Below are 26,048 nucleotides of genomic sequence, written 5' to 3'. Positions count from 1 at the left end.
CCTTCCATGAAACAAGCAGGCACGAGACACTCTCCAAAGACCCCTCAGCCCTGACGTGATCTGACAGCTGCTCTGGGCAGCTCATCACCCAGGCAAGACCATGACTTCCAGGGGCTCCCTGCAGAGCATGGGGTGTGGTTCCCCCAAGAGGGCAGTGGTGGTGGGCTGGGGGTGGGGTCTGATGAGAGAGAACAGCCAGCAGGTCACCCCAAGCCTCTACCTTGGGGTCTTGAGCCAGCGGCTGGACCTGCCTCTTCCTGGGTGGCAGAGGGGTGCCCTTGCTCATAAATCACGGGGCAGGCCTTCGGGGTCACGCCCAGCAACACAGAAAGGAGCCTGCAGAGCAACCCTTCTGTGCGTGCCGAAACCCCACCTGCTGCCCAGACAGTGCCCCCTGCTGGCACCAGACCCCCCCACCCCCACCCCCTGCTGCAGCCCCAGGTGGGAGGAAGGTCTGGCTGGCCCTGCCCAGAGTGCCAGAGACAGGTCGGCGGGCGGTCCTGAGCTGCCACATCCAACCAACACCCATCAGCAGCCAACCAGCCACCGCAGGTGAGGCCGTTTCACCACCAGAACAGCCCCACTGGCCACGCCCAAGCTCTGGGGTTCACTCCCATCCTTCTCCCCAAAATGAAAAAGACATGCTTTCCATAAGAAGTGCCTTTTTTTGCTAACGTAACCTTCCCGTGTGGACCACTTCTGATTAGGGTTTCATGCCAACAGCCTCAGTTCTGTCAAACTCTGGAGCAAGAGGGGTGATGTGGTGTGTTTTGAGGCTGCAGGAACTCCTAATCCATCAGACATACATGCTGACATGAAAGCCATCAGACCAACATCCCCCCACCCCCCTCTCTGATGGAGACCTCTGTGCGGGCAAGGAACCACTCTGGCACCGGGCTGGAAACCTCACGAGCCTCTCAGCTGTAGAAAGGGCGCCATCCTGCCAGACCGGAGGCCTCTCAGGTCGGCACCCCACCTGCCCCCAAAAGAGAGGAGCCAGAGACCAAAACAGCCGAGCTGGGGGTTCTAGAGGCGCCTGGACAGGAGGTCAGAGGGCCAGTGTGGAATCTACGATCAGGAGACACGGGGACAAGATGGCTATTCCTTCCAAGATTGTGGTGGAGAGGTGGGCACAGAGGCAGGTGGGCAATTTGACCTTGACTCCTCTATGGGGCTGAACAGGGTCCCCCAAATTCACGTCTGCCTGGAACCTCAGAATGTGACCGTAAGCAAACCAAGGTCTCCGCAGATGCAACTGGTCAAATGAGGTCTTGGTCACCCAGGATGGGCCCTGAGGCCAATGACTGGTGACCCAGGAAGAAAGGAATCTGGACACAGAGGAGAAACCGTGTGGCCCAGAGTTGCGAGAGGCAGCAGAGAGTCCCGCCTGCCGCGCTAGCACCGGGGGCTTCTGGCACCAGGGGCTTTTGGCCTCGGAAGGCTCAGGGGGCCAGGTCTGTGGTGCTGAGGTTCAGGAGCCCGACAAGGAAACTCACAAGCCCTAGGCCCCCCAACAAGGACCCGGCCCCGGGACCTGAGGGAATGGGACCTGCAGGTTTTGGACAGATCTGCTCAACTGGGACAAGGTCTACCAAGGACCAGGGCAGCCCCGGAGCAGCTCCGGGTCAGGAGGCGGAGGCGGCGCGGTGAGCGGGGCTGGGGAGCTGCTCGTCCTGACCCGGCTCGCGGTGCACAGGAGGGGACCAGGGGGGGTGCACCTCCTACCCTCTCCTCGCAGAGCCCATGGCCCGGAGGAAGAGCGGGCCGGGCTGAGGCAGCAGCCGCCCAGTGCCCGGCTCAGAGCTCCTCCACAGGGTACACTGGGCGGATGGGACCTGCCTTTCCAGGAGCAGCTGGTGCTGAGTGGACCTGGCACCCTTCCGCGCTCAAGAGCCTCCGAAGACCCAGCTCCGTTCCCCCACCCGTCCCCTTCTCCCTCCCCCAACACACAGCCGCTTACCCCTGCCCCTAACACACCCCTGGCCGCGACCCCCCTCCCTGCACGCTGGGGTTGCTTTAGAAACACACACACCAGACAAATTCCCTGAGGGACCGGACAAAATCTGCCACCGTGCCTCCAGCCGGCAGGGCAGCGGCGCGGGCCCACTGAACACGATCTGAGATGCACCCAGACTGGGGGCGATTCTGCAGAACTGGCCTGGACTCTGGGGTCAAGGTCACGAGAAGCCAAGAGAAGACCTCAGGTTTTCTGGACCAAAGGAGCGTGAGAGACACAGCAAGGCTCGGACGGACACGAGCACACCGGCGATCACACGTTCACAACTGGAGACCATGGAGACAGCCACGCGTCCTCGGAGAGGCCAAGGATAAAGCCAGGGAGGGCCATCCGCACAGTGGACCACGCTCAGCTTTAAAAAGGAAGGGGGTCCTGACACAGGCCCCACAGATGAGCCTTGAGGACATGATGCTGACCAAAGGCCAGATGCAGAGGACAAAGGCCGTTTGAATTCCACCCATGTGAGGCCCCGGAGCAGTCAAACCCAGAGACAGGAAGTGGACGGTGGGGCCTGAGGCTGGGAGAGAGAGTGTTTGATGGGGACAGAGTGTCAGTTTGGGAGGATGAGAAAGTTCTGGAAATGGATGTGGTGACGGTTGTTACAGCACTGTGAACGGACTTAATGCCCTCGAGCTGTGCACTCGAGTGGTTACGATGGCAGATTTTACTATAAGTAACTAGAATGCTCTGAATTAAAATTTTAAAAGCAGACCCAACAGGTGCCTGGAACACGATTTCACAGAGACCCTCTGGCTGTAAAGGGGTCAGGGCTGGGGCCGGTGGGACTCTGCAGTGGCCCTGGGGCTTTGGCCAGGCGGTGGCGGGCCACGCTCGTTTCAGTGGGCCGCACTGCAGCAGGGGTCTCCCCACGCTCGTTTCAGTGGGCCGCACTGCAGCAGGGGTCTCCCCACTCTCATATCAGTGGGCCGCACTGCAGCAGGGGTCTCCCCACGCTCGTTTCAGTGGGCCGCACTGCAGCAGGGGTCGCTGACTCAGAAACAGTTCTGCGCTCAGTACGTGCAGCTCCTTGGTGACTTTAATACTGTTCACCCTCCACCCCCTCCTGAGTCACCAGGACCAGTGTCCTCTGCGGCCGGTGCTGGGTGGGGGAAGGGGGCCCTCCCCGACCGCGCTCAGACCTGAGACAGGGACAGCGGGTCCAGGAGGCCGGGGGAGGCCAAGTCAGCACACCCCCGCCCCAGAGAAGGGGCGCCCGGTCCTGGGAGCCCCCATGCTCCAGAGTCCACCCCAGGTCCTGGCCAGACAGCCTAAAACACCTCAGAAGAGCACCTCTGACCGTGGCCAGAACCCTCCTTCTGAGCTTGAGTTGAGGAAGCATGCAGCGTGTCCTCCCAGGAGAGAAGCCCCCCACCCCCCCACCAGGCAGCTGGGGCTGGGATGGGGAAGGGACAGGAGCCCCCAGATACCTCCCAAGTAGAGCTGGGGGCCGACGCCTATGGATGCAGGGGGTGGGGGGTACTTCGCACTTTCCTGGGTTATCAGGAATCACACGAAAGGCCCAGCACAAACTGCCTGCAGCCTCCCAGCCTCCCAGGCCCTCACCTGGCCAGGCGGTCACCCGCACTGGAACAAAGCCTGGGGCTCTGGACTTGGAGAGGGAGGCAGGAAGAGGCGCTGAGGCCCTGCCACAGGCCCCCGGATCGCGTGTCCACTCCCAGGCCTTCCACGGCCACCTGACGGCATGGTCAAGGCCCAGGAAGCTCAGGGCCCCTGAGGTCTGGGCTCATCTGGACCCAAAGTCCTAGGTCCCAGCCCCACCACCTGGACACCAGGGTCCCCTCTAGGCCCATCCAGGGCCACCTCCTCAGGGCATCTCTGCTCTTACTTTGCCTGTCTGCCTTGACTTCTCCACTATTTCACTCCCACTTCATGACCTTGGTTTTTTTCCGAGGGATGGAAGAGATGCAGGAAGGAAGGGATGGGAGGGTCTCAGGGGCCCGAGTCTGCACTGCAGCTCGGGGTCCAGCCCCGAGGGCTCCATGGAGACCTCCCTCCCTCTCCTTTCCAGGCCGCTTCCCGGGACAAGGACTGGCCCACTAAACTGGGTTATGACAATTAACAAATTCTGCCTCCTGTCCCCAAACTTACATAACCGTAGACACTGTCTCAGGAAAACCCTCCTCCATCGGTGGCCCCATTTCCCGCCCTCGACTAGGGCTTAGCTCCTGAACCAAAGGTCCTTCCAGACTTCCTAGTCTGATTGTGCTGGCCCTTCCCACCCGACGTCCAGCGGCTCACAGGAGTGGTGGCTACTGTCCGTGTGTCCAGCCGCCCGCCCGCCCGCCCGCCCTCCTGGGCAAGTGCAACACTGAGCCACTGGGCCGGCCAGACCCTCCCCTTTCCTCTAGGCACTAAAGGGTTTCTGCAGCCAGCCTACCACACTGGTTGACTAGGGTCCATCCAGAATCTCAGAATGTGACCTTGTCTGCAAACAGGGTCTTTGCTGGCATAATTAGTAAGATCCTGAGATGGGAGGGATGTGTCCATAGGCCCAAGGATCGTCAGCGCCCCCGGCTCTGGAAGAGGCAAGGAGTCTCCCCAGAGCCCCAGGAGGAACCAGCCCTGGCTGCTCCCTGATCCTGCCGCTGTGTCTCTAGACTGTGAGAGCGTAAGTCTCTGTTGCTTTAAGCCCCCAAATTTATGATCATTTGCTACCCGGGCCCAGGAAAGTGACCCTACCCCCTACCCAGTGACCCCCGTTACCCTCCAGGGTGACCACGAGGCTCACGTCCCTTCCGACCTGCCCTCTCCACAGGCAAACAAGCATCACTGCCCTCCCGGAGCTGAGACCCCACAGGGAACCCCCACAGCAGCATTCACAAAGTCGGGGCGGATGCTCTGGCCCTGGTAAGGCAGGTGGCCACCTTCAGACTCGAGGAGCGGGCAGGTGTGAGGGGACGGTCAGAGCCACACGCCAAGCCCCCCACCACCTTCCCCTGGGGGCTGCCCTGAGCCCCTGGGGAACACCAAGTGCAGTGCTGAGTCAGGCGACAGGAAGGGGTCCTGCACCCAGGGGTGGGGGAGCCCCATCTGCGACTCCAATCCCTTCAGTAGCGACAAGCACTTGGGGTTCGTGGGTCCCCAGGTCCAGCTGCTGCCAGAGCCAGTCAGGCCACCATAACCACTGGGCAAACTGGCCACTTCGTGAAGGCCACCAGGTGCCACCCAGAGCCTGACACAGAGACAACACTCGCTGCACAGACAGCATAGAGTCCGGGGGTGAGCCTGGGGGGCGTGAGCATCCAACCTTCACCCTGCCCACCCCTCCATGTACCCCCCCAGACAAGGAGCCAGGCCGGGTATGGAGAAAGGGGACAGGCCCTGCCCGGCGTCCGCAGACACAGCCAGGAAACCAACGGCTAGGGGGCCCGGGATGCGGGCTGTCGCCTCTCCCTACCCCGGGAAGGGACCTGCCCGCTCCCCACCCGCTCCCCACGCGCATCTCCATCCTGGGGGGACGGCTCCCGGAGGAGCCAGAGGGCAATTTGCATAATATTCTTTGCAAGTTAATATCAGCCTCTGATAATGATCTCGGCATAGCGTGGAGCGCTAAGGCGGCTGTTACAACACTAAGTAATCATATTTTAAATTATGTTTCCCTTTATAGAAAGGTGTTGCAAAAACACACAGACACGAAATCTGTCTGTTGCAGCCCCCTGCCAACCACCTGACCAGCTTCCCAGAGCCACGGCTGTGACTATCTACTGCTCAGGGCTGGCTAGACCCAGGCGCCCCAGGCTAGGCCCATGTCCCCACCGGGCCTGAGCCTCACCCCGGTCAGGGGTGCTATCTGGACGGGAACCACCACAGGCTCCAGCCACGGTCAAGGGTGAGTCTGTGCAGACAAGTTCACAGAGCACCTGGGGGGGCCCACTCTCGGCAGGGGCCGGGGGGGTCCCAGCTCCCCTGGGCATAGGCAGTGGGGGAGCTTCCCGCCCCCCAACTCTAGCCCTGCCTTATGCTGGAGCCCCCAGTGCCCAGGACACCAGACTTCCAGGCGCGCATCTCCTGGGGGACGAGGGATCCTGAAAACTCAAAACCAAAACCATTGGTCCTTCCGGAACATCCCCCTTGCAGTCACTCACCCAGCGCCCGGACTTGGGGACCCACCCATGGAAGGTGAGATCCTTGAGCCCTGGACACTCACACCATGACTGCGGCCACGGCACACCCTCCCGCCACAGGTGAGCTGGGCCTGGTGAGGACACGGGTCTGAGCACATGGCCACACCGGGCCCCTGGGGGAGCAGCAGGGGCTGGGCCCGAGTGTCCAGAACTGCTGGCCATCCATGGGGCAGGAAAGAGGGCTGACGGCCTGGGAGGGGCCCACGGCCACCCCCAAAGGGAGACCCTTCCCTCCCTTTCTCTTCATGCCGGAGCCGGGGCCACCACTCAATCTCTATTTTCTTAAAAGCTTTCTTTTCTTTTTTATTAAGAAAAAAAAAATCCAATTATAGCACAAATCTCTCAGCAGGGGTCAGTGTGGAATAAGAATAGCCAAAGTTAATGGACATGACACAGGCAAGATTAATGCCTAAAGGGTTTCAAAAGTTGTATGATGCAGATTTCATTAACATTTTAATTGTAATGTATCTTTTTAATCTTCTCTCACCCTAATGGCTTTATATCCCCCCCAAAAAAGAAAAAAAAAACTGCTGACAACAACAAAAAGTATTAATGTACAAAATTTAACAAAGGCGCTTAGCAGTGCAATGGAAACTACATTAAAGGAGCATTCTGTGTTAACACTGTGATTTTTTAACAGCACTAAAGTCGGAATGCAGCAGAGACGGGCTGCTTCCCCCTTCTTGGCGCAGAGACCTTGAAACAGATGCCGAGGGTGAGGGTGGGCTGGCCCCAAGGGGTCCAGGAGCCGACTTCCCGCAAAGACCACCAGCAGCCAGAGGGCAGCACTGCCCCTTCCCCACCAGCTGAACTCCAGGCAGCGTCCAGGAGGTGGGGGGCAGGGTGCGGCAGGGAGGGGGCGCATCTTCTGGAAAACGCCATCCATCAGAGCAGAAGCTCCTGGTACCATGCGGATGCGGTAGGGACAACTGGGGGTGTCACCAGAATGAAAAGGGGGCACCCCACCCCCAGCCCCCAGCCAGGGGCCCTTGGGTGGCTCAGGCCAAGAGGGCAGCCAGGTTACAGCCTCCCACTTTCAGAAGTGGTGTCTCAGGAAACACACTCGGCCCTGACTACTGAGTGCCCCTGAGACTTTTGCTGTCAATCAACAAACACTCCTAGAGCACCAAGCCTGTGCCTGCTGCTATATATGATGCTTTGCTCCAAATCCAGCTGCTCTCAGCACACAAGCCCCTCCTCCTGCTGCTCCAGGGCCAGCCCACCCTCAAGGACCTGGGGGGCTGGGCCTGATGCTGGACCTGGCGGGCCGGGCCAGCCCTGGGCCTGGGATGCAGCCCCACTGGCCAGGCTCACTGCTCACCCCGGTGACTATATATGGGCACTTTTGGGCCCCAGCGGTCCCCGCCCCCGGCCCTGCCTGCTTCCCCCAGCTCACAGGCGGGCGTAGGGCGGGGCCCCCCGAGAGCTTGGGCCCATCCATGGCCATGTGCCCTCCTGGACGCCAGGGCCCAGGGCCAAGGGGGAGGGAGAGGGGGAAGATTCCTTCAAAGCCCCGGAGGAGCCAGCCTCTCCTCCCCATGGGACAGAGACCAACACCTTAGAGAAAAGTACGCCTCCACCCTCCTCCAGCCTCCCCGCAGACGCTAACAGAGAAGCAGGCTTTCCTTAAAGGGGCATGAACCACCCCCCCTGCCCCCGCCCTGCTGGCTCTAGGGAGGGGGCATCTCCAGACGGCCCCCAGGCTGGGCCTGCTCACCTGCAGTCTCCCAGCAGTAGCATCACTTCACACAGGCCTGGGCGGGGCTCAGAGAGGGCAAGTGACGCACCCCAGGTCACACACCCGGGGACTGAGTGAGAGACCCGAGAGGTCCTGCTCCTACGCGCCTCCTTGCCTGGACTCAGGTCCACACAACAGAAGTTGGGGGCAGCCCCGGAGAGCCCAGGGCCACATCAGATCCCCTCTTGCTTCCTCCAGCTCAGACTCGCTCCCAAACTGGGCAGGGGGGGAGTGCTCCCCACCATCCTTGTCCTCAGGGGGGGCTCTGAGGATGCCAACCCCAAAGGCAGCCACCAGGGAGCCCGGCTTGCTCCACACCTGCCCCGCCAGAGGTCCGCTGAGATCCTCACCCACAAGACCCTCGGCCACGGGAGGGGGCCACCTGCTTTCAAAACCTGCACTTTAAATGACAAAGGCCAGAGGCCAGGGCACAGGAAGCCCAGCTCTCAGCTCCGAGCAGCCGCAGGTGACAGTGTGGAGCCCCGGCCAGCCGGGAAGCATATTTTGCAAATGATCTCATTGAGAGCCAGGCCTGGTGAGAGAAAGGATTTGCTAAAAGAGAAACAGAGGTCGCCAGGATCCCTGCCTGCTCGGGAGGCAGGGCGGGTGGCAGTGAACACTTCCCGGAGAGGGGGCCCGAGTGAGGAGGGGTGCAGGGCAGGGGGGGACACACGGGCCACAGCCAGGGGTACAGGGTGAGGAGACGTTCGTGTCTTGAATTGGGGTGCAGACATGAATGGAGATGCTGGCTCTAATTCTAAATTCAGGCCCCACCTGGAAGTACCCGAGGGCCAGACGGCTCGCCTCGGGGAGGACCAAGGGGCTGTCCAGGAAAGTGAGCCAGACGAGGATGAGGCACCGGCGGAAGCCGGGGCAGCGCCCAGACCACGGAGTGGTCAGTAGTGCTCCCTGCACACGTGCAGGCCAGCCTGACTGGGGCCAGTGAGAGGCCCTGAAGCCCCTCCCCAGCCCCTAGTCAGACCCCAGGCCCAACCAGACTTTCCCAGCTCCCAAACTGGGGCTGCCCACAGCCAGAAACATCTCTGGGTCCAGCCAGGGACCGAGGGCCCCCTCCCTGTGCAGGGAAGTGCCCCCCAACTCTACCACACCGCAAGCAAAAGCCTGGACCCAAAGACCAAGTTCCTGGGCCTGGGGCATCCCTTGGGGACCCTGGCCGCGCGAAGGAGCCAGGCCCCAGTCAGCTAACACGACAGATCCTCAGCTGGAAGGCTGCTTGTCTTATCCCAAGAACCCAGCCTGGGTCAAGCTCCCAAGTGTGCCTGTACTGGGGGGTCTGCAGGAGGCACTGGGTCTTGGGAGAACCAGGCTGGAGAATTGGGAGCTAGGGGCTGTCATGTGGGCTGCAGTTTACGCTCAAAGGGCTCAGCAGACGTTCACCACGCTGCCCCCAGCTAGGGGGCTCACCCGACTCCCACACCCCAGCAGGACAAGAGAACTTGGGGCGGGGTGGTGGGGGCGGGGGGAACCAGGCTGGAGCAGAGCCCAGGCGAGACAGGACAGGGTGACACGGAAGGGGGCAGATGGGCTGTGGGGGCCGGGCTCGCATCCCCAGGTGGAAGGAATGAGGCCTCAGGTGGCTGAGGCTTCCCGCTGTACGGATGGTGAGTGCCGGGGGCCGCACCAGGAGGCCCCAGGGCCAGGAGGGAGACCCCGTCTGCTGCAGCCCGCTCAGGCTCAGGCTCTACATTCCCGAGAGCACAGTGCTCAGAGGAGGGGCGTGGGGTGGAGCCCTGGGAACACCCTTGAAAGGGTCGAAGTCACAGTGCCTACCTTCTGTCCCGGAAGGGGTACCAGGCCCACCCTGGCCCAGGCCGCAAGTCAGGCCTGCAGAGCCCTAGCTAGAGGCAGAGGTGCCAGAGGAGCCCCGGCTGCGAATGCCAGCTCAGCACTTGCCATCACCACTGTCTGTCTTCCATGAATAATGCAGCTCACGTTTCAGTTGGAAAACAGAGGGACGCTTTAAGGGTTGTGTTAAAAGTCACCCACGAGCCCACCTCCCGGGAAAGGCCCCTCTGAGCGCCCCACCACGTCCCTGACAAGGAACCCAGAGGCACTCCCGGGCAGCCAGGGTGGCTGGTGTCACCGTCAGAAAACACACAAGCGTTTTCTCCTGGGCCAAGATTCTGCAGGCGCCTTGAACGGCTGCAGAGCAGGGGCCAGACGGAGCCGGCTCGGAGTCAGCGGCCTATCAGGTGCCACAGCCGGCGCCCACCCCGCCAGGTGTGACCACCGAGCACCCACCTCTGCCACTGCGAGCAGAGAAGTGACACGGTCCCCCTTCGGTGCCCCTTCCCACCAGCTCACCGAAGCAGCGGGGGCCAGCCACCCTAGGCCTCACCCCTCCCAGCTCCTTCACTCAGGCTCCAGCCGAGGTGCCACCCAACGGTGGCATGACCAACAGGAGGATGCCAGTGGGCCTCCTGGGAGGGGTGGGCACCACAGAGGGCCACGGGGAGGAGGGGAACGGGAGTGTTGGAAGGTGGATGGCAGTGCTGGCTGCTGACCCTTCACTCCTCGTCTCTAAAATGGAGCCGATCCTCAGAGACGCCTCCGCTAGGGTCCTAGGGGGGCTTAAACGACACTCCGCATGGAGTGCTGAGAAGCACCTGTGCTGAATACCAGACCCACATCCTTTGTCGACGGGGCGGGGGGGGGGGGGGGGTAGCGGGGGTTAGAGGGGCCCGGAGTTCAACGGGGAAGAGGAGGGGAAGGTGGGGAAGTGGAGACCTGGAGAGACCCAGATCAGACCAGACCAGACCAGACCCAGCGAGCACAGCTCGGTGTGTGTTCAGAGTGCTCAGAAGACCAGCTCTGCCAGATGGCCAGCCCATACAGCCTGTTTCCCCTCCACCCCCAGCCCGCCCCCACCCCCCACCGACACACAGGACAGGCTCAGCTAGAACCTATGGCCAGGGGACTCACAGCTGGGTGCCCAACCGGTCCTCAGAAAAACCACCAGAAAGAAAGAGCCCAACTGCTCCCGTGGGCAAAACCTTTCAGACCCTGGTCTGGAGAAGGAGGAAGATTCCATCATAGTGGGCATCTGCCCAGATCCAGGACCGACCCACCGCAAATCCACAGGTTTAAGGGCCACCAGCAGAGAGCTGGCCATCAAAAGCGCCAAGACCAAACTTCTGAGAAGCCCGGAAGAGGAGACCCGGAGGTGACCTCTGACCTCATGACCACCCCCCCCCCAACCAGGTCGACGTCCGAAGGGCTTGAGTATGCCCCCCCTCCACCCCCCGCCCCGGCCCCGCGCCCGGCCCTGGCGGGGGTGGGGAAGGGCAGCAAGCTCAGAGCTCACCTCTGAGCTTCTTGGAGAAGGGGCTCCGGGGCCCCAAGACCTCAGCACCGCAGGAAACGCAGCGAGACAGGTGGGATCCCCCGCCCCAGTGCAGCCGTCCCCCAGGCTCTCCCAGGTAGGGGGTGCACGAGGGCGCCCAGAGGGCAGTGATGCCCCGAAGGGCGGGGGGATCCAGTGGGACTGGGGAGGCGGGGAAGGGAGACGCAGGGCGGGCTGATGCGCAGCCGCGCGGCCGGCCTCGGACCCCGGCCCCGGAGGGAGGGGCGTGTCCCCAGGGCCGTATCCCCCCGCCGAGCTCGCGCGCATTCTCCGCCCCGAAGGGCTGAGATCCGTCCGTCCGGTCGGCGGAGGCCGAGTGTCCCGAGAAGCCCGGCGGGAGAGGAGACGCCCAGAGCCCGGGTCCCCGCTCGGCGGGGCGGGCGGGGTGCGGCCCGGCCGGGGCGAGCGCCTCCCCAGGCCCGGGCGCCGCCGGCCAGCTCGGCGGGCGGCGCGCGGCGCGAACTTGGGCACTGCGGCAGGCGAGGGCGGGCGCGCCGCGGAGTTCGCGGGAAGTGCGGCGGCGGGGCCCGCGGGCGGCGCGAAGTTGGGGTACCTGCGGGCGCCGGCCCGGTCCGGCCTGCGGCAGGAAGTGCTCCGGCGGCCCGGCGCTCCGGCTCACATGGACTTTCTCCGGCCGCGCCCAGCACCGGGCCGCACCGCGGCGGGCGGGGCGCGCGGGGGAGGCGCCGCGGGCCGTTTAAAGGGACAGCGCGCCGACCGCGTGCGCGCACTCGCCGCCCCGGGGCGCGCCGCCCCGCGCCAGGTGGGCGCCCGGGAAGGGGCGAGGACGGAGCGGGTGCGGGTCCCGGGGCGGGGGGCGGGGGGCGGCCGGTCCGCGCCCCCTCCGCGCGCCTCCTCCCCGACTCCTGGCGTGGGACCCTGCGCGGGGCCAGAAGCCGGGGCCGGACGAGGGCAGGACCGGGGCGCTGACCCACACACTCTGGAGGTGTGGAACCCCCTGTCCTGGGGCGCCCCCTCCCCGCGGCGGCCGCGCCAGCACCGGGATGCCGCGCTGTGTGGGGCCGCCGGCAGGAGCAGGTGCGCGGCCTTGGCTGCTACGGACGCCCGGAGGCCGGAGAGCGGGGCTGCGGAAGAAGCGGCGGTGGCCGGCGCCTCCGGCGCTGAGCCGCGTAACAGCTAGCTGCGTGAAGGCGGCCGGGTCTGCTTTCAGGCCCGGCGTGATCTGGGCGCACTGGCTGTTAGTGACTCCTCCCGACCCCAGCGGCTCCCGGTTTTTTGCTCGAGGCCCCCCTCCCGTGGACAGAGGTGATGTTTTAAAACAAGGGCGGACAAATAAAATCAGCTACAAACCGGAAAGGACCCTCAAAAGTCCCCCTCAGTCGCCCCCACACTAACCTGAGGCCTGGGGTCAGGACAGGCTGCAGTAGCCCTGCTAGGCCAGAGACCTCCTGGCTCGCTCAGCGCCGCGGGGTCCTTGCAGGAAAATGGGGCGGCACCGGGTCAGTGGTCCTGAGCAGAGGGTCACTGGGAGGAGGGGCTTGGTGTGAAGAACAGGGTTCCCACCTTCACTTTCACCCCCAGAGTACCTTCTGGGTCCCTTGGGGGTCAGAGGCTGGGGCTAAAGCCCTGCAGGACAGTTAGCCAAGGTCATTCCTAGGACAGGGGTCAGAAGCTGGTCTGAGTACTCCTGTCCCCAGTCTCATAAGTCCTTGACTTTGGTCATGGACTGACCCGCGACCCCATCTCGAGGTCAGCAGAGAAAGCCTCCCCCCACCAGCTCACTCCTGCCTTGCCTCAGGGGGGGATGGGTATGAAGCCTTAAGGATGCTCTGGGTACACCCCCAGAGCCCCACTTAGACCTAAGCTTGTCCCAGGCCCCACATCCTCCCAGCCCAGCACATGCCTGCAGGGCAGTCTGACTGTCCTGAGGGGACTCTTACCAGTTGGAGACACAGTCACGTGGCTTGGCATGTGGTCCTTACAGGTAACTGCCTCCTGCTCAGCACAGGACCGGTGGAGGCTGGGGTGGGGGTGGGGTACCGCAGGGGAGGGAAGCCATGCCCTGGCCTAGAGCAGCTTTGCAGCCCCAGCTTGCCACTGGCTCCTCAGTGTTATTAGAACCTCGGCTGTGCAAACGCCCCAGGGCCCTGGGAAACTGGGGCTTCTGCAGACACCTCTGAGCCCAGAGGGACCTCCCTAGCCACTTTCAGGCAAGGGGTCAGGATGCGAAAAGCCATCCACAAGGCTCCAAAGCCCCCCACCTCGTGCCGGTGGCGCGGGTCGCCGTGTTGATGGGGTCTACAGATGTGGCCACGTCACGGGCGCCAGGTGAAGATGGGGCGGGGTGCTGGCTGTTTCATGCACTCACCTGGGGAGCTGGTCACACCTTCGAACATTCCAGTTGTTTTTAATCACTTGTGTTTTCTAAACATGAAAGAGATTCTTCTTTAACAAAAGACATTTGGAAAATATTGAAAAGTTTTTAGAAGACAACAGATAACCCACAAGCCTGTCTCCAGGGCTGAGGAGCGGCTTCGGTGCAGCTTCTGTGTGCATGTTGTGGGGGGGGGGGTGTGTGCAAACCACACCTGCACGTTTTAAACACTACAGCTGAACACCTGTGAGAATCCAGGCCTGCGCTACACGCCCTGCAAGTTGTCTAACTCGATTTTCACAGCAGTTCCGTCAAGTTGGTTCTCTGTTCCTGTTTCACTTAGGAGGAAAAGGCAACTTAGGAAGAAAATGCAGCCAGCCTGGGATTCCTCCTCACTGCCGGTCCCCCAGCAGGCAGGGCGGGGTGTGGTCCCTCTGTCTGATCACTAGGACTCATAGACGTTAAGAAGGGTCAAACTGTGCTGGCTGATATGCAGGCTGGGCAGCTGCAGTCCCCTCGTGAGGGATCTGATTAGCACCGCAGTCCGTCTGAGATGCCAGCAAGGGGTTTCTCAGCTCAGGGAGGCCTGGCCTGGCCTCCCATCCTGAGCTTTCTGGGTCTATAGCTTCACTTCCCGCCTTTTATCCAGAGAGTGTCAGGCTAGGGAGAGAGAATAGTCACAGAGGTGACCCTACAGACAGACTGATGAGAGGGTGTCAGGGGTGGGGGCTCTGGGCGCACTAGGGGGCAAGGCTTGTCTGCTATCTGTCCTTCCCTGGACAGTGGACGTGTTTGGGAGCCGGCCAGGTGCTGCTCCGGTGGTCCTGAAGGTGGCCGAATGCTGGGCAGCGGGGTGGAGCCGGCTCCCGTGGTGGGAGCACCGACGCCTCTCCCCTCGGTGCTCCCTGAGTCCAGCCCAGTTAGCTGAGGCCTCCGCCCACTCTGCTGTTGTCCTGGGCCCCATGCAGCCTGGGGCTCCCCACCCTGGAGACCCCTGAAAGCCAATACTAATGGGCGGATCTGCAGACATTGCCACATCAGCTCTGGGAAGAGGCCCACGTCCTCCATTGAGGCTCATCTCAAAGATTAAGGTCCATCAAGCACACCAAGCCCGAGACTGACTTAGCCAGGCACCTCCCTGCCCTGTCCCCTCGGGTGGCCGATGGATGTCTCAGTGTGATGCAGACTGACCGTGCCCATCTCTGTGCCCCGTCCCCCCCACCTCAGCATGTGGCCGCGCTTCCTTCCGGAAGCTCCATCTGTCCAGAGCCTAGGCCCAGCACAGAATCCCCGTCCCACCCTCCTCACACCCCAGTGCTTACAGCTCTGCCGCCAGGCTGTGTCAGGGCTCCAACCCACCCCTCCTGCTCCAGCTCCCCACCCTACGTCTACCCCGCGCCCCCCACCCCCCGTCTACTCCCCTCTCCACCCACCCCCGTCAGGTCCCTGCAGCAGCCCCCTGCCCGGCCTCCCTGCCTGGCCCCTCGAGCCCCTGCTTGGCCCCCCTGCCCACCCCCTCGAGCCCCTTTCCGGTCCCCCCATCCATCCCTTGAGCCCCTGCCTCCACATGACAGCACAGAGATGCTTCTATACATGTCAGATCACGGCGCCCCCCTACTCAGCTCCCTCTGCGCCCGCATCTCACTTCTCACTCAGAATGCAAGCCTCAGTCCTTGCAGTGGCCGGGACCTGGCTCCTCACCCACGCCCCCTCCACTCGGCCGCACTCGGGTTCCAGCCACACTGGCTCCTGCATGGGGCTTCCTCACGTTGGCGCCCTCCTTCCCCAGGGCCTTTGCACCTGCTGTCCCCACTGCCTGGACCTTCTTCCCCCAGCGTCTCTGAGGCTTGACCTACGGCTCCTTTTGGGTCTCTGCCCGGATGTCCCTGGACCATGGGCCCTCCTGACCCTCCTGTATGAAACAGCCATTTGGGCCTTTGCCAGCCAGCTCTCCCTGACCCGACCTTGTATGAATCCACTCTGAGGTTCAGAGCCCCTGTCTCCCCTTTGGGGCACAGGCTCCCTGTCTTGTCCACGGCCCTGGCCCTGACCTGCGGGGTACCCGGCACAGACCGGATGCCCATGGCCATCTGTGGGGTGTGGGAGCCTGAGGGATGCTATGTGCTTGCTGACGAGGGACTGGACACCGCCCCCCCACCTGCCTGAGTTCTTGGTGCCGCTTTCCTGTGCTCGGAGGGTCCAGGGCACCCAGTCAGCAGGAAGGGAAGCAGCAGGGGGGACGCCAGGTCAGACCCGTGGCTGGGAACAGACTCCAGCATCGTGATCAGCAGAGAGGCAGCAGGTCCTGCCGGCTGCCTTGCGTGGGAGCCGCAGCCGTGACAGCGCCCGGTCCGGGCTGGGCGGGGAGCAGAGAAAGGCCTGTCTGCCTCCTGCCTGACCTTTGCCAGCAGGACACGGAGGAGCCCAGGCTGGCACGGCCAGTGCGTGCCTTCTCAGGGGAGCCTCCAGGTCTGTGGCAGGGGGGCCACCTGACTTCCTGTCCAGTCCCTCCTCGGAAGCTGCCCCCACGTAGGGGCTTCCCAGGCCTTCGTGGGGAGGGGCCCGTGGAAGGTTTTCCTGCAACTCTCAGAGCAGTGTTCCCAGCAGAGGCACAGGCAGCAAAGACCCCTCCGTAGACCAGGCGGCTGTCAGGACAGCCGCGCGGCTCCCTTTCCGGCTCTGAGCGGGGCCCTGGCTGCCCCGTTAGCGGCCGCGTGCCAGCAGTCCACAAGTGCCTCTTTGTTAGGCCCCCGCTCTGTGCCAACCAGGCCAGCCACTCGCAGGCCGGCTTTGAGCAGGGTCCCCACCCTCCCCCAGACCCGCAGAAGTCAGGCCTTCCAGTTTAGCTGGGTTTGTGCCCACCTTGTCCCCAGCTCGGGGTTCATTGAGTTCACCCCCACTTTTAATACTGGAACAGTCCCCTCCCAATCCTACGGCCTACCCGACACGTCCCCCACCCCCTGGGAAGTCTGCCAGCCCCCCAGGGTGGCTCCCGCCCAGGCCTGGAGAGCAGCAGGGGGCTGCTCACTGTCACGGCCTCTCTGGGCGACGACAGCCTAGGACAATGGGCAGGCACCTCCCCGGCCACCCAGGGCCCAGGCCACCCTCTAGCCAAAGCCCAGCACGGGCCCTCCGGGCTGGCACCTCTCCCAGGAGGCCCCAGCCTGCCCTCCAATGAGACTACCTCTGCCTTTGTTCCTGGCAGAGCCTGGAGTTCCCCTTTGCCTATCAGGGTGCACTGCCTGCAGCTTCCGGGCACTGGGCAGGATGGTGGGGAGATGAGTCTGCAAGGTCCACCCACCCCAGATCCTCCCACAAAGGGGCTGGCAGCCACCTGGAGACAAGACCCTCCTGGTCCCTTGGCCGCCTCCTCCCACTGCCACTGCTATTTTCGTGGCGGTATTCTCACCGGAGAATTAGCGAGACACCCTCCCCCCAGGGAAGGGCCACCCCTCCGCACTCCAGATGACCTCGCGATCATCTCGAGGGTCATGCTGGGCCACGGGGCACTCGAGTGGGCACTCCCGACTCTTTCTGGGGTCGTGGCTGAGCTTGCTCCGAAGCCCACCATGACCTGCAGGGCCCAGTGGCACCTGGCTCTGCGTGGCAGGTGCCCGTCACCCCCTGCAAGGCCTGCCCAGGGGGCGTCCCCCTACCCCAGACCCAGGATCAAGCTTGTCCTGCAGTGAATCTGGGGACAGACAGCGGGCTCCAGCCCTCCAGCCAGCCCATGTTCTGCTGTGAGTGGCAGCTGGACCCCATGTTGGGGGGACTGTGAAACTTCTGAGCATCTGATGGGAAAGCCTGGCCATCCTGTAGCCATGCGAGCTGGGGACTAGGGTGATGCCCAAGGGCGAGGTGCAGCGAGTAGGGGAAAGAGAGGTGGAGTGGGGGAGGGGCGGGTGGTGTGGGGGAGGAGTGGGTGGTGTGCCCAGAAGGGCTGGCAGGGCCTCACTCAGTGACATCCCCCCAGGCCTGAGCGGCTGGCCTCAGTCCTCTCCCCACCCACGCAAGCTGCCTGTCTGTGCTGGCCACGTCCCCCGCCCCCACTGCCACAGGGCCTTTGCACCTGCTATTCCCCTGCCTGGGAAACCTCCTCTTCTGTGCTGGCAAGTGAGCTCTGGTTGGTTCACCCTTCAGCCCAAGGTCGTCCACTAGGGCCCTCAGGGAAGCCATCCTGACCCCTCCCCACGCTGGCTCTCACACTGCTGGGCCCCTCCTTTTGGCTCACATACGACTGAGCTCTACACTTATGAGCAGATGGTTTAATCAAGCCCCACGAAGAGGAGACAGGTCTTGCTCAGAAGCGGGGACTGTGGACAGAGGCTGCAGCAGCCTGGGGAGTCTGCAGGTAAGGCGGTCCCCATGCTCGGCAGGGGGAGCAGGCAGCACGCTTGCCTACAGACATCAGGTCCTCCTGGAAGTCCTGCTCTGTGCCAGGCCTGGGACTCTGCCCCGGAGGTCAATGGAGAACACGACAGGCCAGGGCTGCTCCCCTGGGGCTTATGTCCCAGACAGATGGTTACAAAAAAAATCACGGACTGAAAAGTGCCATGCACACAAGGAGATACCACTTCATCCCTTACGATGATGAGAAGAATATAACCAAAACAAAATGAAAAACAGGGAATAACCAGTGCTGTGGAGGATGTGGGGAAATTGGAACCCTCGTGCAATGCTGGTAGAAATGTAAATGGTGAGGCGCCGTGGAGAACAGTGTGCTGTCCATCAAAATATTAAACATAGAGCTGCCGTGCGATCCAGCAATCGCACTCCTGGGTGCACACTTCAAAGAACTGAAAACGGGGTCTACCAGAAATGTGTGCACCTGTTCATAACAGTCACACCTCAAAACAGCCCAGGTGTCCTCAAAGGGTTGAACAGTATGTAGTGAACACGTTCAACGGTATGCTGTTCAGCCTTAAAAAGGAAGGAAATTCTGACACAGGCTGCAGCGTGGATGAGCCTGGAGGACGTTGTGCTTGGTGAAATGAGCCCAAGACAGCAGGACAAACCCGGTAGGGTCCACTTACAGGAGGTCCCTCAAGGAGCCAAACGCATAGACAGAAAATAGAAGGGGAGGGCCCGGTGCTGGAGGAGGGGCGTGAGCGACTAGTGGGGACAGAGGGGCGGCTGGGAAGGCGGCAGCTTCCTGGAGATGGGCGTGCTGATGCTTGCACAGCGACGTGAGTGTGCTTGATGCCCTTGCCCTGTGTTTTTGTTAAGATGGGGCTCCCCTGGTGGTCCAGTGGATAAGAGTCCCCCTGCCAATGTGGGGGACACGGGTTCAATCTCTGGTCTGGGAAGATCCCACGTGCCACGGGGCAACTAAGCCTGTGCACCACAGCTACTGAGCCCAGGTGCCCTAGAGCCTGCGCTCTGCAACAAGAGAAGCCACCGCGGCCAGACGCCCGGGCACCGCAGCAAAGGGTAATCCCCGCTTGCTGCAGCTGGAGAAAGCCCGTGCGGCGACAGAGACCCGGCACGCTGCGCTGTGCTTAGTCGCTCAGGCGTGTCTGACTCTGCGGCCCCATGGACTGTAGCCCACTGGGCTCTTTTGTCCACGGGGATTCTCCAGGCAAGAAAACTGGAGTGGGTTGCCATGCCCTCCTCCAGGGGATCTTCCCAACCCAGGGATTGAACCCAGGTCACCTGCAATGCAGGCGGATTTTTTACCATCTGAGCCACCAGGGAAGCCCATGAACGGCCGTTGTGGGTTGCCATGCCCTTCTCCAGGGGATCTTCCTGACCCAGGAATCGAACTGGGGTGTCCTGCTTTGCAGGCGGATTTTTTCTTTTACCAGCTGAGCCCACTTGCTGCAACTAGAGAAAGCCTGTGCAGCGACAAAGACCCAGCACAGCCAACCACAAATAAAAGATTAAGATGGTGGATTTTATGTTATTCATATTTTCTGCAAGGAAAAACGAAGTAACATGCCGGGCACTGAGAGGAGGAGGCTGTTGGCCAAGAGGAGACCTAGGGCTGAAGAGGAGGCAGGTGGGCAGGGCTGAGGGAGCAGGGACCCTGGAGCCAGGAGGACCCTGGAGCCAGGAGGAGCAGGCTCGGGGGTGGGGCCTGTGGCAAGGGGTGGGGCCCGTGGCAAGGGGTGGGGCCAGGGCTGCCTTGTTCTGACCCAGGTGGAGGTGAAGAGGAGAAAGTTCTGTTAGACAGCTGGGGCCTCTCCTGGGGCCCAGGGAAGGCTGAGGGGCATGGACTGGGTCAGGATGGGGAGCCCAAAGGATGAAAGGGTCAGTGATGCAGCATTCGAACTGTCGCTAGGATGGTGGTCCATGAGGGCCGTTTCCTCAGACGGGGCTGTGGGAGCACAGTTTGGGGGATCAGGCCCCCCGGGGAAATGACAAGTGGCACTTGCTGCTCCAGGGTCAAGGCCCTGGGGAGTCAGACCAGACTCGGCTGGGGTTAGAGGCTCGGGGGTAGCAGGCTCGCTGTCAGCAGCGGTCGCACGGTCTGTCCTGGTCTCGTCCTCCCCTCTCGGCATCTGGCCACACAGCCGACCCTCTGTCCTCCTCCAAAAGCCTTCCAGTGGCTCCCCCGAGCCACAATGCCGTCCCCGGACCCTTATGCTCCACACCACCCACTCTGACCCACCCCCAGGCTCTGAGGCACGACTTGCAGAGTGCAGATCCCCAGGTGACCGGTGCGCTGGTCCACACTGGGATCTTCGGGGAGTGTCCTCGGGCCCGGACCGGCCTGCGCTCTGCCTGCAGGACCCAGGCTCCTGCCTGAGACTCGCAGGCCCTGCCAGCTGGGGGCCTGGGGGACCCCGGGGATGGATGTGGGGGGGTGGTGACGAGATGCTCTGGCAGCTCAAGAGATGCGCAGGCAGGGACACTGAATCTGGGGTCTGCATGCAGGGCAGCAGCTCACAGCCCAGGGGCCCCCACTGAGGCCAGCAGGAAGGACCCCACAGACTCAGACCCGGGTCTGGTCCTGCGAGGAGCAACAGGTGCCTGGGGTCCACGGCACCCAGAACTAAAGACCATCCCTTCCGCAGGGGTGGCGGGGTCCATACGGTGACCCAAGGGAGGCCCGCAGGGCGCGGCCGTCAGCAGAGCCCTGCCCACGCGGCAGTGGCGGGGTTCACACCCCGGGAGCTCAGGCGTCAGCCCTCACCTGGCCAGCTCCCCGGGGGCTGCCCCGGGCCAGGGCCTCCTTGGGGGACGAGGGGTGTGTTCCCTCTGCCCCCTTGGCCTCCAGCCCTGCTGGACTGTCACTCCCCTGCCTAGGGCTGCAGGTGGGCCTGGCACCTCCTGGGCCTCCCCAAGGGCACCCTCACCTTCTCCATAGGGAGTCGCCAGGTTTGATAACAGATGAAGGCCACATGGCCGTCTCCGGCCACAGAGGGGTCCCCCCACCCCCAGTGCGGTTGTTTCACTAGGCTCCTAATACCCCACCGTGGCTCCAGCAGTCCACACCCAGGGCTCTGGGGTGGCAGTGCGGACCGAATCCAGCCCTGCCCTTTGGTGCTGCAGCCCCGGTCCCTGCTGGCCGTGGCCATCTTTCTTTTGCCTGGAAGTTCTGAGCAGGGACCTGGTGGCTCAGATCCAGGCTGCCCCAGTGAGGCATCCAGCCGGGAGGGATGGGGTGGGCCTTAGTTCAGGCCTGGGCTTTGTGCTAACATCTATGTCCCCATCCATCCACGGTCCCATTGCCTCTGGAGGCCAACCCTCACCAAGGGGCTCCCACCTCAGGGCTGGGGATCTCCGGGTCCAGGACCGGGTCCTCTGGGCACTTCTGTGCAGGAAGAGCCCATCCAGGGAATTAGGTGCCTGCAAACTATGGGAGGGTTTGAACTGTGGTGCTGGAGAAGACTCTTGAGAATCCCTTGGGCAGCAGGGAGGTCAAACCAGTCAGTCCTAAAACAAATCAGTTCTGAATGTTCATTGGAAGGACTGATGCTGAAGCTGAAACTCCAATACTTTGACCACCTGATGCGAAGGGCCGACTCATTGGAAAAAAAAAAAAAACCCTGATGGTGGAGAAGATTAAAGGTGGGAGGAGAAGGGGACGACAGAGGATGAGATGGTTGGATGGCATCACCAACTCAATAGACATGAGTTTGAGCAAACTCCGGGAGATGGTGGAGGACAGGGAAGCCTGGCGTGCTGCAGTCCCTGGGGTCACAGAGAGTCGGACTTGACTTAACAACTGAACAATAAGCGATGAGAGGGGCATCGGGGAGGGAGGAGCCGGACTGACTGTGGGTGCCACAAGCAGGCGGAGGCTGAGGGTGCAGGGCGTGGCTGCTGCGCCCCGTGTCCACAGGGGACCTGCCGTGCTCCTCTCACCACCCCCACCCACCTGAGTGGGCCGCGGGCTTCTCCTGGGTGGGGGCTCGCCTGCCTCTGGGCGGGCGGCAGCAGGCCCCGACACCTGGAGATGGCGTCTCTCTTCCTGACGGCCGACCAGGCTGCCCTGTCTTTCGTCTCCACCAGGGAGGGATCCTGCCCCGGGCACGTTGCTTGCAGCTGGAGGACTGAACAGGTGCTGGGTGCAGGACCTTTTATCACAGAATCCACTTCCCTTCCAAACCCTGGCAGAGCGTGTTGATTTCCTGGTGTTCGTTCACCTCAGGCACCAGGCTGGAACGCCCGCCCCTTGGGCTCCCACTCCTGGCTCCCGACCCAGGCACGCACTGGCTTCGAGAACCGGAGGCTCCTGAGCTCGGGGCTGGGGGCCCAGGGGGAAGGGGGCCTGAGGCCCATCCCTGCCCGCACGCTCTCATACAGATCAACCCCTCACCCCTGCCGCCCACCCCACAGCCACCGAGCGGTTTCGCCGAGGGCGGGGCCTCATTCGTGGGGGTTGATGGTTGATGAGAGCAGCTCTGGGATTGAGGCTTACTCCCTTGGCCCCAGACCCCTCCCAGAAGCCCTTCACTGGGGGCAGCCCCCGCGTCCACTGAAGCACCTTCTCCAGCTGGGAGCTGGGTCCGAGAGCACACCCACCGCTGGGGTGTGAGGCGCCGTCTCCCGGGCCCCGCGTGGCCTTGGGCTGAAGCTGGCCTGGGGTAACTGTCTGCGCTTCTGACTCCTGACCCACCCCTCCTGGCCTCAGCCTGTCCTGCAGGGCAGACACACTGGTCAGCACGAGGGGCCTGCAGTGCTGAGGCTGGGGCCATCTGCAGGCGCCTGTCGGGCAAGTTTGGATCCCTTGCACAGAAGGAAACTGGGTGAGCCTTTCGGTTTCTTTGTCAGAGGCTGCAAACCCGTGGCTCGCTCTGCACGTGAATTAGGGCAGCGCAGTTTTGGTTTCTGGATACCTCCCCTCGGTTTAAATTGGATGCTCAATCTGCTTCCTCTTTTGTCCTAAATTTCCCTCCAACATCTAGTGCAGCTGTTAAGCAGCTGCTGCTGCCTGCTCCTGAGAAGGCCAAGGGGCCAGGCAGCCACGTGACTCACCTTCTCCCAGGAGGGATAGTAGGGTCTGGGCAGGGTGGATATGGCAGCGTAGGGGACAGTCAGTGCCTCTGGGGGATGCAGGAGAGAGCTGGGCACAGGTTCCCCAGGGAGGAGACAGACAGGATGCAGACAGGACTTGGCAAAGGTTTTGACAGCTGCAGCTAGAGACATGCAGGTGAGACGAGCAGAAGGACTTCCGGGGGCCAGGTCCTAAAGACTGGGGCTGATTTTCCAGGGATAACTCAGCAAAAGTCAAGCACCCATGCCCATGGGCACTTCTGGTGGGAGACCTCCCGACCCTGAGACCCAGCTGACGGAGGCCTTGAATGACCCTGGACACAGTCATTAAGAAAGTGGAGGGACTACTGAGTGCCAGCCCCAGGGACATGGGACATCTATGGTGAGTGTGTGCCTGTCCCCTACTTTACATGTTAAATTCTAGACTCCAGGAGAAGGTATTAGGAGGTGGGGGCTTTGGGGAGCCCCACCCTCAAGAATGGGATTATAGATGAAGACCCAGAGAGCACATGCCCTTTCCACCCTTTCCATGGTGTCTGGGATCCTGGACGCTGCCCTTGCCAGATACCCACTCTGCTGGCCCCGGGACCTTGGACTTCCAGCCCCAACAAGGAGAAACAGACAGGAAGATCCCCTGGAGAAGGGAATAGCTACCCACTCCAGTATTCTTGCCTAGAAAATCCCATGAACAGAGGAGCCTGGTGGGCTGCAGCCCGCGGGGTCACAGAGTCGGACACGACTGAGTGACCAGCACTCCCACTTTTCGGGAGATGCAGATGTGTGCTGTTTATGGGCCACCAGATCTGTGATGTTCTGTCTCGAAAGGGCTGAGATAGGACAGTCCTGTTCATTCACTCGCTCATCATTCAACAGAGGGCCAGGTCTCCTTGAGAAGGTCCTTCTAGAGGTTGTTCCCTCAGGTCGTGTCCCTGAGGTCAAGACCAGGGCGGCTGATCTGCCCCCAGGCAGGCCCTGCAGCCGTCGCCCCGGTTGCCGGCACCTTCCTGGAGCAGGGGGGCCAGAAAGGCTGGGCCCTGGTCCCTCTGGGTTGCAGGGGCCACTGGAGCCCGCTGCGCCCTCCTCCCTGCAGCCCCCGCCTGGAAGGAAATGCTGGCCTTGAGCTGCGCTCCCCAGAACCCCTCCCAGCCCCTGGGAGGAGCTGTGTTCAGCAGACCTGTCCACTCTGGGCAGTGAGTCCAGACTGCCCCCCACCCATTTCCTCTCCCCTCTCTAGCAGGAGGAGCTGGTGGTGGAGAGAAGCGACCCCCTCTCCCCAGCACAGGGTCGGGAATAAGACCCATCCCCACGAGAACCAGCTCTGAAGACAGCAGCCAGAGGACCACATGCAGGAAGCCAGAAAGGCAAATGGAGCTGGGACGCTCGCCTCCCAACTTGGAACTACCCCTGCTCCAAACCGAGGACACTAGTGCGCACACGTGTCTGCATAGTGTGCACACGTGCACACACACACGTGTGCCAGTCAGCTGCACGGCAAGGGGGAGGGGTGGGGGGTCACACAGGGCTGCAGCCGCTCTGAAATGCTCCTCAGTGACCCGTCCGCTCAGGACACCGGTGGGTGTCCAGCGCAGGCTGAGTCAGCCCCAGGGTGTGGATTAAGGAGGATAATCATGTTCATTGGGGCACTTTCATGCACGGAGCCGGGGAAACAGGGTCATCGAAGTACAATTTGAAAAGCATACAAATAATTCATGTTCCCATTATGTCACAGTGCTGTTGTAAATGATGAATTCACACTTAAAACCCAGGGGCATATCATCAAAGAGCAGCTACCCACCACCCTCCCACAGGCAGCAGAGGCCCCCTTAGTTCTGCAAAGTCCACAGGTGGGCACTGGGCAGCGGCGCAGGCCTGGAGGAGCCCAGGGCTGGGCAGTGGGCAGAGGGGGCAAGGATCCTCCAGGTTGGAGACACACCCAGTGCCACCAGCCCAGGGGGCAGCACAGCAAAGAGAAGGGAGAGGGTGCTAGGGGCCGCTGGAAAGATCTGGAAACCCGTTCTCTGGTCACGTGAGCCCCATTCACAGGGGCGGCCGGCGGTCAGGGTGAACAGCACCATTCCTACCAGCAGGGGCCCCAGGTTGTATGGGGGGGGCTCCCCACACACCTGGCTACGCCCGGCCCTGGGCCAGACCATCCGTCTCCCCATCTCGGCCTCAGACAGCTGGTGCCGGGCTCCTGAGCCCAGCGAGGGCAGGAAGGTCACTGCTTGCTGCCTGGGGAGGGGGCCACCACGGCAGGACAGCTGACTCCGCTCGGTAGCCCCGCCCTGGCCTCCTAGGCTCCGGGCCGATGTCACCGTCCCCTCCCCTGGCCACCTCTGCTGGACCATTGATTCTGTATGAATATTCATGCAGCATTTCAGCCAGGGCTAGTCATTAATATTCCAAGAAAGCAGAATGGAGCCGCGTTGGGTTCTCCTGTGTGAACGGGGGTCACGCGCGCTGATGGGGACGTGGCCTGGGCCTCGCCGACACTTGCATCAGCCTCCGGGGCTTCTGTCTGAAGACACTGTCTGATCAACCCACTGACCGACCGCAGGCAGGCAGGTAGCACAGAAGTACAGGGTTCAGAGAGGGCAGCGGGTGGGGGCTGCCCAGGCCCCTCCCACTCTGACCACACGGCCCTCCAGACCTCACATCCCCGCTCCGCAGGACGCTCACCCTGCATCCACGGCCCTCTCTGTGCTGAGGATACTGAGGAAGGCCTGGCGTCTGTGGTCTCACCCTTGGGATCCCCAGAGCAACACCTGCCTGCCTCAGCATCTAGCCAGGCCGCCTGGCACTCTGGGCCCTTGGGGGTCCTGGCTTAAGTCCTGCCCCACTCTGGCCCGGGGCCAGTCCCCACGGGTGGCAGTACCCGCCCCTTTCAGCTTGTGCCCGCCCCACGGCTCTAGGTCACAAGGGCCAAGGTGGCAGGTGCCCACAGTTGGGCCAGCTGGGGTGGGAGAGCTCTGCCCAACCGGGGCTCCTGTGAGCTTGCCTGTGCCCAG

At 62.5% G+C, this 26,048-nt stretch overlaps 1 protein-coding gene and 2 long non-coding RNA genes across 7 annotated transcripts in view; 2 read left to right on the top strand and 1 right to left on the bottom strand.

Annotated features, from left to right (window-relative positions):
* The window catches only part of NACC2 (NACC family member 2), an 83,802-nt gene extending 71,919 nt beyond the window's left edge, over positions 1-11,883 (bottom strand). For 2 of the 3 annotated variants that reach the window (XM_086323417.1, XM_086323416.1), the window contains exon 1: positions 11,818-11,883. The gene's annotated coding sequence lies outside the window, so the exon portion shown is untranslated. Of the gene's footprint in view, positions 1-11,225 lie in introns of all 3 variants that reach the window. The other variant, XM_086323418.1, reaches the window with a different exon arrangement.
* Positions 10,632-26,048, top strand: part of LOC147362340 (uncharacterized) — a 34,939-nt gene continuing 19,522 nt past the window's right edge. The window contains exon 1 of one of the 2 annotated variants that reach the window (XR_015135712.1): positions 10,632-11,295. This is a non-coding gene — a long non-coding RNA (uncharacterized LOC147362340). Of the gene's footprint in view, positions 11,341-26,048 lie in introns of both variants that reach the window. The other variant, XR_015135711.1, reaches the window with a different exon arrangement.
* On the top strand, positions 15,123-24,768 carry LOC147362342 (uncharacterized). Of its 2 annotated transcripts, XR_015135718.1 has the most exons (3): positions 15,185-22,793; positions 23,258-23,422; positions 24,275-24,768. It is a non-coding gene; the product is annotated as an uncharacterized LOC147362342 (long non-coding RNA). The 2 variants fall into 2 exon arrangements; XR_015135717.1 differs by having other exon boundaries at positions 15,123-23,422.

The sequence above is a fragment of the Bos grunniens genome, chromosome 11 (genome assembly GCF_055505025.1).
Source record: "Bos grunniens cultivar Pamir isolate PY7600 chromosome 11, Bosgru_T2T1.0, whole genome shotgun sequence".
NCBI classification, from domain to species: Eukaryota; Metazoa; Chordata; class Mammalia; order Artiodactyla; family Bovidae; genus Bos; species Bos grunniens.
The sequence above is the reverse complement of the archived record's forward strand: the minus strand, read 5'-3'. Positions and strand labels throughout refer to the sequence as shown.